At 39.3% G+C, this 15,235-nt stretch overlaps 1 long non-coding RNA gene across 1 annotated transcript; it reads left to right on the top strand.

Moving 5' to 3' along the window:
* The first annotated feature begins 3,339 nt into the window (after nt 1-3,339).
* LOC126614434 (uncharacterized) lies at nt 3,340-15,235 on the top strand. The gene is made up of 2 exons (XR_007620389.1): nt 3,340-3,455; nt 14,849-15,235. It is a non-coding gene; the product is annotated as an uncharacterized LOC126614434 (long non-coding RNA).

The raw sequence follows: 15,235 nt of genomic DNA, 5'->3' as shown, positions 1-15,235 counted from the left end.
TGCCTCTGCACTAGAACGAGATACAGTGCTTTGCTTATTCGTTTTCCAGGAGATCGGTGCTTGACCAAGGAAGATGCAATAACCGGTTATTGATCTTCTAGTGTCTTTACACCAAGCCTAATCAGCATCACAAAATACTTGTAATTGTAATGAACCTGTAGAAGGTAAGAAAATTCCTTGTCCAGGAGATTTTTTGATCTACCTGAGAACCTTATGCATTGTTTCAAGGTGTGGTTGTCGTGGCTTGTCCATGAATTGGCTCAACATATTAACCACTTAAGTCAAGTTAGGCCTCGTGATGGTTAAGTAAATCAGCCTCCCTACGAGTCACCTGTATGAAGAAGGGTCATGAAGGAGCGTCCCTTCCGTTTGTGTGAGGGACAAGTTTGGTTCCATCGGAAACCGTGAGGGCTTCGAACCAAGGAACCCAACATCTTTTAGTATCTCCAGTGCATATTTTCTTTGGCAAAAAACAATCCCCTGTTTTGATCTTGCAACTTCTATCCTCGAAAAATATTTAAGTTTTTCGAAATCCTTTAGCTTAAAAATGTTGGGAAAGAAAGAGTTTAGTCTCTTCAATTTCTTTGAAATTGTTTCTTGCAAGTATCATGTCATCAACATATACAAGTAATGCCATGAAACTACCTTGACAGTTTTGGACGAACAATGAATAATTTGACCATGATTAATGAAAACCAATGGCCTTGAGAGCACTAGACAACTTGATAAACTACTATCTCAAGGCCTGTTTTAAACTGAAAAGGGATTTGTTTAATTTGAATACTCGAGTCTCCCCCTTTTGTCCAAACCCAGGAGGCAGAGACATATAAACAGCTTCGTATAAGTCGCCATGCAAAAAATGCTTTATTCACATCTAGTTGATGAAGATGCTAACCACAGAGAGGCAATACTAAGGAGGACACGGACGGTGGTGAGTTGGCAACCGAAGAAAAAGTTTCCTGATAATCAAGCCCTTCGATTTGACTGTATCCTTAGGCAACTAAACAGGCTTTGTAGTGCTTGACACTCCCGTCAGGTTTAAGCTTCACTTTATAGACTCTGCAGCCAATGAGACGTTTGTGAAGAGGCAATGGCACAAGAGTCCAAGTGTGATTATCCTATAGTGAGGCAATCTCTTGTTGCATGGTGTTACACCATTTGGCATCCCGGACAACTTACGAAAAATTGATGGGTTCTTTGATAATGGTGAGGTTGGTGTGGAAGGTTTTGTGAATGGGGGAGACGGTTATAGGATAAATGGCGAGAGAGAGAGTGGGGCGTACATGAGGACTGTACCATGCTTGTGGAAGATGTGGGAGTAACGCGGGATGGGAAGGCCATCTCGACGTGAAAGTCCTGTAAAAATATGGACGATTTGGTTTGTCTGGTGCCGCGACGAAGTGGAAGGGATGGTCAGGTGGTGAAGTGGTTGGAGATAGGGAATGATGAGGTAGCAGGGTAGTGGGGATGGTTGGGGAATTATCTAGTGGTGGAGTGATAGTGGGTAAAAGAGATGGAGGTGACGTAAGGTCAGTAAGTGGGGAAGTATGGGTATCTGAATTGTCTCCTGGTGCAAGACGTGTGTAATGTGACTCAATGGGAGAGTCCAAATCATACTGGATAGGTGAGTAGGTATTGTTGGATGGGGTTGGGGTAGCGGAAGTGGAATGCTTTTGGAATGGAAAGTGATCTTCAAAAAAACATAACATCCCTGGAAACAAATGTCTTATTTTTCTTTATATCAAACAATTTATAACCCTTTTGACCATAAGGATATCCAAGAAAAATGCATTGTGTTGCTCGGGGGTCGAATTTAAAAGGGCTTTGGGCATGTGTAGAAGCAAAATAGAGGTTACCAAAAACCTTTAAATGGGAATAGTTAGGTGCTTTATGGAACAGTTTTTTGTAGGATGTTTTACCTTGGAGAAGTGGAGTAGGTGTTCTATTGATGAGGTAGGCTGAGGCTAAAATTGCATCCTGGCAGAGAGGTTTGAAAGAGCAAAGCCCGAGCAATATTGAGCAAGTGCCGGTGTTTATCTTTAGCAAAACCATTTTGTTATGGTGTGTTGATGCAACTAGATTGATGTATAATGCCTTTGAGAGCATAAAATTGCTCAAGTTTGAACTCAGGGCCATTGTCACTTCGTATTATTTGAACTTTGGTATTGAATTGAGTCTCAACCATTTGAATGAATTTCACTAAGATATCTTTTGTGTTGGATTTATGCTTCATCAAATAAACCCAAGTGCTTTTAGAATGATCATTTACGATGGTACGGAAATATTTGCCACCTAAAAGAAAAGCAACCTAACAACCACCCCAAATATCAATATGCAATAATTCAAAACATGATTTGTAGAAATAGAGCTCAATGGAAAGGGCGATCTTGTTTGTTTGGCCAATAGGCAAATAAAACATTTGTCTGAATCACAAGTCTTATTACTTAAAAATGGACATAACGAAGATACTTTATGAGATGGGTGTCCTAGTCACTTGTGCCAAAGCTTTGGTGAGACGGTTTGGATACTATTGCATGTTCCTTTCTTCGATGAGTCAAGGTAGTAGAGTCCCTCCATTTCAATTCTCGTTCCAATCATCTTCCCCGAGCGAAGGTCTTGGATGACAAAAAAACAGGTTAAGAAAATTGTGACATATAAGGAATCATAGGCTAGTTTACTGATGGAGATTAAATTCAATCTAAAGAACGGCACATATAGGACATCATCAAGGATAAGATTGTGAGAGAAAACAACTTGTCCAACATGAGCGACTTTGGCAATGGAACCATTTAGCAGTTCAATAGTATGGTTTTCAACAGCCCATGAGTGTGTAAGAAGACTAGGGTTGCAAATTATGTGGTCTGTGACCACTGTCCAGGATCATAATACTGTTAGTGCCTTTATATGTGATAGGAGCATATTTATGCGACTTAGTTAGCTTGTTCTTGTGCATTTATGTTGTTATTTCTTAGTTAATTTAGTATTTCAAGCCATTTTCGTATGTTTGTAGCCTAAAGTGGCAAGAAAAGGCATTTTGGTGCCTTTTGGTGCAGTTTTGGATTGAATTGGAGTGCATGCATGGGGAGCAAGTTGGATGGACGTTTTTGGTGCTTAAATGAGGCTAGAAACATGCTACAAATTTGGAGTGCAAGTTGTAAGAATGGTTGGTGAACTCATGTAACCTACCAGATTTGAGTTGTTGGTGCACTCACCTAACCTACCTAAATTGAATGGAATGTGCACTCACCTAACTCACCTAATCCATCCTCTCCCTATAAATAGTCGTACATTTCATTAGGAAGGGGCATCAATTATTCACCATTCTACACATCCATTCACTCCCATACACAATTCCAGCCACTCTTCTTTCCTTGCCGCAGCCCCATTCAACCTTTACACATCTCTTATCCCTTCATTCAGCCATAAACATTCATAGTCACTTGTGCCACAACAAGGTGGGGAAGAAGAAGGGCTTTTGACGCTTCAAGCAGCGTTTAAGGTGTACTTCGTTCTTGTTTTCAATGTCTACTTTATTATTCTCTTATTTTGCTGTAACTATGAGTGGCTAAACCCTTACTTAGCTAGGGGGAAGTTTGAAGCCATGAACATCCTTGAGATATGAATTGATTTCTTCCAATTGTGATTTGATAAGTTGTGAATGCAATTCAATTAACTTTTTTCTTCAAAACTGATTCTTGTATGTTGATTAAGGATGCATACTTAGTTTTCATGCATGAATTTGATGCTAGAATATAAATGAGTTTCATCTAATCGTTACAAATTTATATTCATGAGTAGTGAATGTTGCTAGTCATAATCGCGTTAATTGAATTCTTGGCAAACGTATCATGCATTCATAGTTACGAATGTCTTGTCAACACTTATGATTTTCATGGAACGTAATGATATCTGATTGTATCTCTATTATTCATTCATGTAGGGGACCTTTGGAGAATGATTTGGGTTGTCACATACATTCATCCAATTCAATGAGTAAAGGAAAATCTGAGGGTTAATTAGTGCATCACGGTTAATCTGGGGTGTTGCGCTTCATAATTTATTGAAAAGCAATTGGAAATCGATTCATGTACAAGTGTGTCATGTGTGAAGAATGGACCTCTAGCTAATCCATCAACCATCTTATTTCCCAAAATTCGTTTTACAATTTGTTTAGTTTTACAATTTGTTTGTTTGTTTCAAATTCGTCAAAACCAAATCCCCATTTACTTTAGAGTGTCAATATAGTTAAAATCTGTCTTAGTTTGTGATTTTAAGTGTTTTGAGTCAAGTTTAGTTCAATTTTCATCCAAATCACTTCCTAGTGTCTAGTTTGAGTATATTTAGTTGTTTTAAGCTGTTTTGAGTCATTCTAGTTAGTTTTGAGTCTTTTCAGTTTGTTTTAAGTTCTTTGAGTCTAGTTAAGTTTTCAAGCTTAGTTTGTGTTTTAAAGTCAGTTTAGAGTAGATTAGCAATCCCTCCTAATCCCCGGTTTAGAACGATCCCTACTTATCCATACTACAATTGTCAACAAGAGGGTTTAATTTATGTGTTAAGTTAATTTTCGCATCAAATTTTGGCGCCATTGCCGGGGATTAGCAATCTAATCCCTAGTTTAATTTCGTGTCTTTGTGTTTTATTTTGTGTCCGTGTATTTGTGTGTTCTTGCTATGCCTTATATCTAGTTGTTGATTGTGTTTGTTTCTTCATTTCAGGTACTAATTTATGACTCGTAGTTCTCAATCTATTAGTGCAAACATCTTGGAGTTCGATGACGATTTTGAAAGAACTTTTAGAAGAAAGAAGAAGCAATCAGAATTTAACTCACCTAGTTCAAGTTCTGAATTTGAAGAAGAAGAAGAAGAACAAGCCATGGTAGCGGACAATCGTATAATCAACGAACTCTCAGCCTCAGGGTTGGACAATGCCATGCCACTTTGACTTCAATACCCCATAGCTGCCCAAGGAAAGACCGATGAGTTCGAGTTGAAGTCAAGCTTGTTGCACCATATCCCCAAATACCATGGGCTGTCCATGGAAGATCCAAACAACCATTTGAAGGAGTTTGAAGTGGTGTGCTCGAGCATGACACCAATCAATGTCGATGAAAGCATTCTGAAGATGAAGGCCTTTCCATTTTCTCTTATAGATAAGGCTAAAGATTGGCTATACGAATTGGCACCCGGAACTGTCACCTCTTGGGAAAGCATGAAACGAGCATTCTTAGAAAAGTTTTTCCCAACCTCGAGAGTCATTCTTTTGAGGAAAAGAATCAGTAGCATTTAACAAAGCCAAGGTGAATCTTTCCTGGCGTATTATGAGCGTTTTAAAGGTCTAGTTGCATCTTCCCCTCAACATCAAATGAAGGAGGAGCTGTTACTTCAATACTTTTATGAGGGACTCCTCCCAATTAAAAGATAAATGTTAGATGCCTCAGTGGGTGGTGCTTTGGTGGATAAAACACCGGTGGCTGCCAAGATCTTAATAGTAAACCGAGCGTTGAATGCACAACAATATGGAAATGACCAAATGAATGAGGTAACACCCCACGGCAACAAGTGAATGAGGTAAGTGCTATTTCCGAACTTCAAAATCAAATGGCTAATCTTACTACTCTTCTTTCACAGGTGGTTGAAGGACCAAAGGTACAAAGTGTAGCTGCTTGTGGCGTGTGCTCAATGCAAGGACATCTCACAGATAAGTACGCTCAATTGATCAAGAATGAAATGTGGGAATCTGCCAATGCCGTGGATTTTGGGAGCCAACACCAACCAAGGAGTGATCCTTTCTCTAATACATACAATCCAGGTTGGAGAGATCATCCAAAGTTTAAGTGGAAAGAGCCCTAACTAAACCAACAACAAAGTGCATTTAGGCAGCAACCTCTGGGTTTCTATCCAAGACCATTTGCACCAACTTAACCCCAACAACAATCTGCCCAATCCAACTCAGGTATGTTAATTAATGATGATAATACATTTAAGTTACTAACTACATTGATGTAGGGAATGCAAACATAAGCCAAGGAGATGGATGAGTTGAAGAAGCAAATAGGGCAGATGGCTGAATTCATGGGGCAATTCAGTAGAGAACAAGGTAAGTTACCTAGTTCAACAAATTTGAATCCAAAGGGAGGATTTGAATCTACCAAAGCCATCACTTTGTGTAGTGGAAAAGAAGTTGGAATTGAGTCCAAAATTCCCAAATTTGCCCGGAAAAAGGATGAAAAGCTGCAAAATAAGGAAGGAAGCATTAGAACACCCATGGCAAGAGTAAAACACCTTTCGCCGTAGGCCTCTATCACTCCTAATTCGGCCAAACAAGGTAAGTTGGGTTCAAATTCAGTTAATACTAATCTGACCCATGTTCCTTTTCCTCGTAGGTTCATACAATCGAAGAAGGATGAGAATGAGAAGGACATTCTTGAAACATTTTGGAAAGTGCAAGTAAACATTCCATTCCTTGAGGCAATTAAACAAGTCCTGAAATATGCCAAATTTCTCAAGGAGCTGTGCACAACCAAGAGAAGAATTTCGAACAAAGAGGTGGTTAAGGTAAGTGAAAATGTTTCAGCTGTCTTGCAACGTAAACTGCCCACTAAATGCAAAGACCTTAGTAGTTTTACGATTCCTTGTGTAATTGGCACTAATCGGTTTGAACATGCAATGCTCGACTTAGGTGCATCTATAAATGTCATGCCTTATTCTATTTATGCATCTATGAACTTGGGTGAATTGAAAAAGGATGGTGTGATCATACAATTAGCTGATCGTTCTAACGCTTATCCAAAAGGAGTATTGGAGGATGTTTTAGTGTAGGTGAACCATTTGATCTTCTTGGCTGATTTTTACATTCTTGACATGGAAGATTCAACCCATTCCACATCTTTGCCGATTGTCCTTGGAAGGCTATTCATGAAGACAGCCCGCGATATGTTCAAGGGCACTTTGACGATGGAATTTGATGGGGAAGTTATTGATTTTAATATTTCTGAAACTATGAGATATCCCTTTGATGATCACTCTTGTTTTTTTATTGATATCATTGATTCTTTGGCGTAGGAGTATCTTGAGGAATTGAATAAGGATACCTTTGAAACAACCATTACGAAGGGCATAGAACTCAGAAACCAAGACATTGGAGCTTTGCACCCCCACTGCCAGATTGTGGAAACCATTGCCGTGCCCTTTAATGAAGACGTTACAGAGGTTGTGGCTGCTCTTGAGTCACTACCACAACATTATGGTAAAGTTCCAATCCCAATTTCAAGTTCTGTTTTTATTAAGTTGTTACCTTCTGTTATTCAGGCACCTTCTCTCGAACTTAAGTCGTTGCCGGACCATTTAAAGTATGTGTTTTTGGGAGATGACGAGACTTTGCCCATCATTGTTTCTTCAATTCTCACGGCGCAAGAGGAAGAGAAACTTGTAAGGGTGTTGCGGGAATACCAGCCATAGGGTGGACCTTAGCCGATATTAGGGGCATTAGCCTTACCACTTGCATGCACCACATACTTCTTGAGGATGGGGCTAAACCATCTTGAGAGGCTCAAAGCCGTCTTAACCCTCCCATGATGGAAGTTGTGAAGAAGGAGATAATCAAGCTCCTAGATTGTGGAGTAATCTATCCTATTTCCGATAGTCGATGGGTTTCACCGATTCAAGTCGTTCCCAAGAAGTTTGGAGTCACTGTTGTGAAAAATGAAGAAAACAAGCTTGTGCCTACACGAGTTCAAACTGGATGGCAAGTTTGCATCGACTATAGGAGGCTTAACGCCACAACAAGGAAAGATCATTTCCCTCTACCATTCATCAACCAAATGCTTGAAAGGTTAGCCGATCATGTTTTTTATTGTTTTCTTAATGGATATTCTGGATATAATCAAATTGTGATAGCCCTGGATGACTAAGAGAAGACCACATTCACGTGTCCATTTGGAACTTTTGCTTATCGTCGCATGCCATTCGGCCTATGCAACGCACCTGCCACTTTCCAAAGGTGTATGGTAAGTATATTTTTTGATTTTGTTGAGAAGATTATTGAGGTATTTATGGATGATTTCAGTGTGTTTGGGGATTCTTTTGATAATTGTTTGGATAATCTGACATTGATCTTGAAACGACGTGTTGACACTAACCTTGTTTTGAATTGGGAAAAATGTCATTTTATGGTTAAACAAGGTATAGTTTTAGGCCATATTGTTTCATATAAAGGAATTGAAGTAGATAAATCAAAGATAGATCTTGTACGTCACTTACCCTCTCCTACTTCGGTTAGAGAGGTTCGTTCTTTTCTTGGCCATGCAGGGTTCTATAGGCGTTTCATCAAGGATTTTTCCAAGATTTCCAACTCCATTTGCCAATTGCTTCAAAAAGATGTGCCCTTCAAGTTTGATGAGGAGTGTGAATCAGCATTTAAGCAACTCAAGGAGAAGCTAACTTCAGCCCCTATCATTGTTCCTCTCGATTGGAGCCTTCATTTCGAGCTTATGTGCAATGCATCTGACTATGCATTAGGCGCTGTTTTGGGGCAAAGAAAAGACAAGCAGCCGCATGTCATATACTACGCCTCTCGAACTCTCAATGATGCCCAATTGAACTACTCCACAACGAAAAAAGAACTTCTTGCTGTTGTCTTTGCTTTAGATAAGTTTCGGTCTTATTTAATTGGCACTAAAGTGATTGTTTACTCTGATCATGCAACTTTGAAGTACTTACTAACGAAGAAGGAAGTAAAACCTAGGCTTATTCGTTGGATGCTTCTTCTTCAAGAGTTTGACATCAAAATCCAAGATAAGAAAGGAAGCGAGAATGTGGTGGCTAACCACCTAAGCCGAATAATCCATGATAAGCATGCCGTGCCTATCCCAGAAAATTTTCTCGATGAGCAGCAGCTGTCCATTGAGGTAAGTGAATCTTGGTATGCCGATTTAGTGAATTACTTAGTGACTAACCAAGTTCCAAGCACTCTCACCAAGTACCAATGTGATAAACTTCGAAAAGATGCACCATTTTATGTTTGGGATGATCCCTATTTATGGAAATATTGTTCTAACCAGATTTTGTGTAGATGTGTGCATGATTGTGAATTTCATTAGATTCTAAGGTTTTGTCACACTTATGCTTGTGGTGGACATTTTGGCACCTAAAGAACGGCACTAAAGGTTATTGAATGTAGATTTTATTGGCCCACTTTGTTTAAAGATGCTAGAACTTTTTGTCTAACCTGTGATCGTTGCCAAAGAATGGGAAATATAGGTGCCAAATATCAAATGCCCTAGCAACCCCTGTCATTTGTTGAAAATTTTGATGTTTGGGGTATTGATTTCATGGGTCATTTCCCTCCATCTTATGGTTTCACTTATATCTTGCTAGCTGTTGATTATGTTTCGAAATGGGTGGAAGCAAAAGCCACCCGTATTAACGATTCTAAGGTGGTTGCAGATTTTGTGAAAACTAACATTTTTGCTAGGTTTGGAATGCCTAGAGTTCTCATCAGTGATGGAGGTTCCCACTTTTGTAATCGAACCATTGAAGCTTTGCTTAAGAAGTACACTGTTACGCATAAGGTTTCAACACCTTATCATCCTCAAACCAATGGGCAAGTAGAGGTTTCAAATAGGGAGATCAAACAGATTTTAGAGAAAACCGTGGGACCAACAAGGAGGGATTGGAGCTTGTGCTTGGATGATGCATTGTGGGCTTATTGTACGGCCTACAAAACTTCCCTTGGCATGTCACCTTTTCGGCTCATCTATGGTAAGCCATGTCATTTGCCCGTAGAGTTAGAACACAAGGCACATTGGGTGTGAAGACCTTCAACATGGATATAGATGCAGCTGGGATGCATAGAAAGCTCCAATCGAATGAACTCGAGAAGATTAGGCCCGAGGCTTACGAGAATGCTCGCATTTACAAGGACAAGACCAAGGCGTATCATGATAAGATGCTTCGTACAAAGACATTCTCCAAGGGGCAGAAAGTGCTCATCTTTGATTCTCGACTTCGGTTATTTCCCTGTAAGTTACATTATAAGTGGATTGGACCTTTTATTGTCACTAATGTTTTTCCTTATGGTGCAGTCCAAGTCCAAAGCTTGAAAACCGACCACGAATTCAAGGTGAATCGGCATCGTTTGAAACCCTATTACGACCTGTTTGAGGAGCATGTGGTGGAGGAACTGCTTCTCCATGTCGTGGGCTCCAAGGAGGCTTGAAGGATGGTATTCGTCTGGCTGTACGACGTTAAAGCAAGTGCTTCGCGGGAGGCAACCCCTGCCAATAAAGAGCACCTAGAATCGGCTTTAAATCCAGATTTGCTTTCTCTCAACCTTTCTACTTGCTGCCCTTATCTTTCCATGTTTATTTGTTGCTTGTTTGGTTGCTTATGTGTGGGTTTATGTTTAAAATTTTTTCAGGTAAACAAACTATTTTTACACTGATTTTCGTAGGAAAGGAACATTAGGTAGAAAAGTACAAAAATGTGTAAACAAACAAGAAGGAGCCTTCATTGGTCAGGAGGTGCCTCAGCATTCGACGGAGCTCTAGAAAGATGAAGCACCAGAGTTTGATTTTCTAGAGCCTCAACACTTGGTGAAACGCCAGATGACGAAGGCAGAAGTTGCCTATGGAGTAACGCCACAAACCTTTAATGATCACTCTGAATCCGAACTTCAAACTCCTGCAACTGGTCAAGCTTTCTTTTCATACTCGTTGAGTAATTAGTTGCGAGCATGTGCAACTCTTTATTCTCGTGCCTAAGCCCTCTGATTTCTTACCGAAGACTAGCCACCTCAGCCATCAAAGACTCAACCTGACGAGATCAAGCAAGAAGACGTTGGCCCATGTTTGATACTGAGCCTGCATATCGGATGTTGAAGGCTAGAGAGTCCTGAGCAACATGCTCGTCGGATCGCCTGGAAAGTATCCTATTGTCTCTTGGAGTGAGAAGATTTCTAGCCACCACCGAAGCTGTTGTATCGTTTTTCATCACAGAATCCCCAACTGTAAGAGGACCATTGGGGGATAAGAATGACAGATGCCAAATGTTGTCTGGAGAAGACATGTCAATATCTTCCCCGACATTCAAGTTAAGACGACGGTCAGATGGGCAAGACATTTTCGAAGGTGTTGAAGAAAAAGAAGAGGTCGGACAAATCAAGATCTCAGAAGTGCAAGAAGGGACGGTCAGATGGGCAAGACATTTTCGAAGGTGTTGAAGAAAAAGAAGAGGTCGGACAAATCAAGATCTCAGAAGTGCAAGAAGGGAGTTTCTACAGGAGGAAATTCAAGTGTTCTTTGGAACGTAATGCATGCCTTTATAAATATCAGCACTCGACGGAGCTCCAGAAAGAAGAGGCGTCTGCTTAGAAATCGAAGAGGCGCATGCTTTCTCAAAAGCTGGGCTTGCTTAGAAACCACTTGTCAGCACCTGTCACATGCAACCTCAGCTTTGCGCAAATTATGGGCCACTTTATCAAAGATTTCTGACAAAGTAGAAAGCATGTGAATCTTACTGTTAAATCATCCAACGGTAAAAGAATAGTACCTCTACCGGTTATAAAGAAATTCCTATAAATGTCAACCTTCACCCTCCATAACAAGGCAGACTTACTCAACCTTTCGTCATCTCTGAAAATGCATTCCTAAAGAAGCTTCTCGAGTTACTTAGTGTTCCTCATCCCCTGGGGTACTTCTGCAAACAAGTCATCAAGAGCAAAAGTATTTTATATCATGAAGGTTGAAAGCAAGAGTATCTCATATCATGCTTTCTACTTGTTTTTTTCCTTGTCTTTTCTCACCTACGGGATAAGGAGAAAGAGAGCAATCAGCCATCACTTGGTATCAATCTTCTGATATGGAACCGACTGCCTGGAACCCCTTCCTGATTGCTTACCTAGCATTGCTCTCGAGTATTCATCTTCAACATCTTATCCTTCCAGAAAAGATACCACATCTGCCTGGAGAACAAATAAGGCAAGTGAAAATGATAGCTTGAAGCATGTGGAGACAACGTGTTGATTCATCCTCAACTAAACTAAGGATCACTTGCCATGTCAGACTGCTTATGGTCTGATTTCCTTCAAGATCAAGTCTCCTCTTCCTTGCTAAGAAGCTCCCCAGCCCAGTTCAAGAATAAACCTGTGGAAAGATACTTCTTCAAAAGTAAAAGTACCTCATATCATCAGAGTCAAAAGCAAAGATATCTCATGGCATCATTTTCCTTTACCCTTGCTCTTGCCTACGGGACAAGGAGAAAGAAAGCAATCGGTCGGCACTTGAACAAATTGAACAAAGAAACAGACCATCACCTCTACCTCGTGCCTGCCTGCCATGCAGAAGAAACAAGTAGAGAAGAATGCTGCCTGCACAATCAATCAACCCAGCAGAAGGAATCTGAGTTGAATCCAAGAACTCGAGAAGCTTCAACAACATATTGACGTATCAGTCGCCAAAGAGCAAAGCCTCGCTGTACAATGCCATCAAATCACCATCACCAAGGAATTCTCCTTTTCCTTGCTCAGAACTCCATAACCAGATTTGCGTTCCTAAACTCTACTCTTTCTTGTTTTTACTTTGCCATGCTTGTCATGTTTGTTAGTTGTGTTGTTTGCCTGTTTAAGTGTAATTCTATATTTGAAACATTAAAGACAATGTTTGGGTTAAGTGTGGGGGGGGGGGGGGTAACAAGTGTTTTTATTGCAAATTCGTAGGATTTTACCACCTAGCATAACTAGAATTGTTTCTCACTGTTTTAAGTGTTTTTAGTACATTTTGAGCCGTTTTAGTGTGTTTTGAAAAGAAATTCGAAAATTTGATGAAAATCAAACCTAAAAGAGTCGTTTTTTGTGTGTTTGTGTCTTAGGGTACCTTCCAACACAATGATGAGAATTTGGTTTTTAAGTACCTGACTGTTAAAGAAAGTTATAAACATAGGTGGAAGCTTGATATGCTCTTTGGTTAATACTTGGTTATAGTTGATGTTTACGAATTCACATGTAATCATTAAAAAAAAAAAAAATTAGTTTTTGTAACATGCTTGAAGGAAGGAACTCAAACTAACGCTACAAACCTGTGAGACTTGAGCCTAAACGTTATTTGGAGAGTTATTAATCTGTGCATTCTTGTTTTCTAAGTCATTGCATGATCTCATTATTCTTTGCTTGGTTGCTATTTAGAATGCGTTTTCATCATTATAGTTCCAAATACTAGAACTCATGCCCGTTCCATTCAAAGCTTGAAATTGAATGCATAACACATAACAAGATGAAGTTGTTTAGTATTTACCATTAGAGCCAAAAAGCCTTCATCCCATGCATTTATTTTGTAGGTTTAACCCTTTTGAGCCTTATTTAGCCTATTTTCTTTGTTAGACACATTATCCCTACCGAGCCTAGAATAGGACTATCCATACCCTTGTTCTTGAAGTATAATGGAGCATGACTTAGAAGGAATTCAATTTGATCAACATTATGCAGAAAACAAGTGTGAGGGAAGGTTATTTCCAACAAAAGAAAGAAAAGAAAAAAATATGTGTAGAAAAGAAAGAAACAAGTTGAAAATAAGTGAGAATGAACTCACAAGTGTTGATTGTTAAAAAAAGGGTCCAAAAGATTGAATCTGATCCTGAGTGTTTTGTGAACTTTTCCTTTGTGTTTAAAGTGGATTTTTGCATTCAAAAGTGAATTCTAAGTGTCAATTTCACTACTTTGCTCATTATTGCTTTAAGAACGTTTGTCTACCCTTACCTTTCCTTGTTAACCATTACCTTAGCCTCATTACAACCCTTTGACTTCAATCTTGGGTGTTATGTGTTTCAATTTGTGGAGTTTGAAATTGGTATGAGCATATGGAATTCCTGGTTCTCGATTCTAAGTAGTGGCTTTCCATCCATGAGATCATATATATACATGCATTAATAATTCCAGAAATTGCTTTCTTAGTTATAAACATATGTGAGTACTAGTTTTCATGTTTATATTAATCTTCTCACATATATCTACTGTAGGGAGTGTAGTCAGAAAATCTTGTGTGAAAATAAGAGAGAATCTGGTAAGGAATTGAGGGAATTCTCTAAGGCATGTTACTACATTCAAAATGTTGTTTTAATTGATTAAATGCAAGCTAGTGAATGGTGACTATGATTAAGTGTATGCTCGAGAGTAAGGATTGCTAAAATTCATGTGAGTAGTGATCTTTGGCATGTCATGTTCATTGGAAATCCCTGAGGCAAATGTTGGAAGGTTTAGGTTATGTTTTGTTTTGTTTTGCTCGAGGACTAGCAAAAGCTAAGTGTGGGGAAATTTGATAGGAGCATATTTATGTGACTTAGTTAGCTTGTTCTTGTGCATTTATGTTGTTATTTCTTAGTTGATTTAGTATTTCAAGCCATTTTCATGTGTTTGTAGGCTAAAGTGGCAAGAAAGGGCATTTTGGTGCCTTTTGGTGCAGTTTTGGATTGAATTGGAGTGCATGCATGGGGAGCAAGTTGGATGGACATTTTTGGTGCTTAAATGAGGCTAGAAACATGCTACAAATCTGGAGTGCAAGTTGCAAGAATGGTTGGTGAACTCATTTAACCTACCAGATTTGAGTTGTTGGTGCACTCACCTAACCTACCTAAATTGAATGGAATGTGCACTCACCTAACTCACCTAATCCATCCTCTCCTTATAAATAGTTGTATATTTCATTAGGAAGGGGCATCAATTATTGACCATTCTACACATCCATTCACTCCCATACACAATTCCAACCATTCTCTTTTCCTTGCCGCAGCCCCATTCAACCTTTACACATCTCTTACCCCTTCATTCAGCCATAAACATCCATTGTTACTTATGCCGCAGCAAGGTGGGGAAGAAGAAGGGCTTTTGACGCTTCAAGCTTGAGGATTGGAGTGTTTTAGGTGTACTTCGTTCTTACTTTCAATGTCTATTTTATTATTCTCTTATTTTGCTGTAACTATGAGTGGCTAAACCCCTACTTAGCTAGGGGGAAGTTCGAAGCCATGAACGTCCTTGGGATATGAATTGATTTCTTCCAATTGTGATTTGATAAGTTGTGAATGCAATTCAATTAACTGTTTTCTTCAAAACTGATTCTTGTATGTTGATTAAGGATGCATACTTAGTTTTCATGCATGAATTTGATGCTAGAATATAAATGAGTTTCACCTAATTGTTACAAATTTATATTCATGAGTAGTGAAGGTTGCTAGTCATAATCACGTTAATTGAA

Source organism: Malus sylvestris, chromosome 3 (genome assembly GCF_916048215.2).
Source record: "Malus sylvestris chromosome 3, drMalSylv7.2, whole genome shotgun sequence".
NCBI lineage: Eukaryota > Viridiplantae > Streptophyta > Magnoliopsida > Rosales > Rosaceae > Malus > Malus sylvestris.
This window is presented reverse-complemented; position numbering and strand designations above follow the sequence as displayed.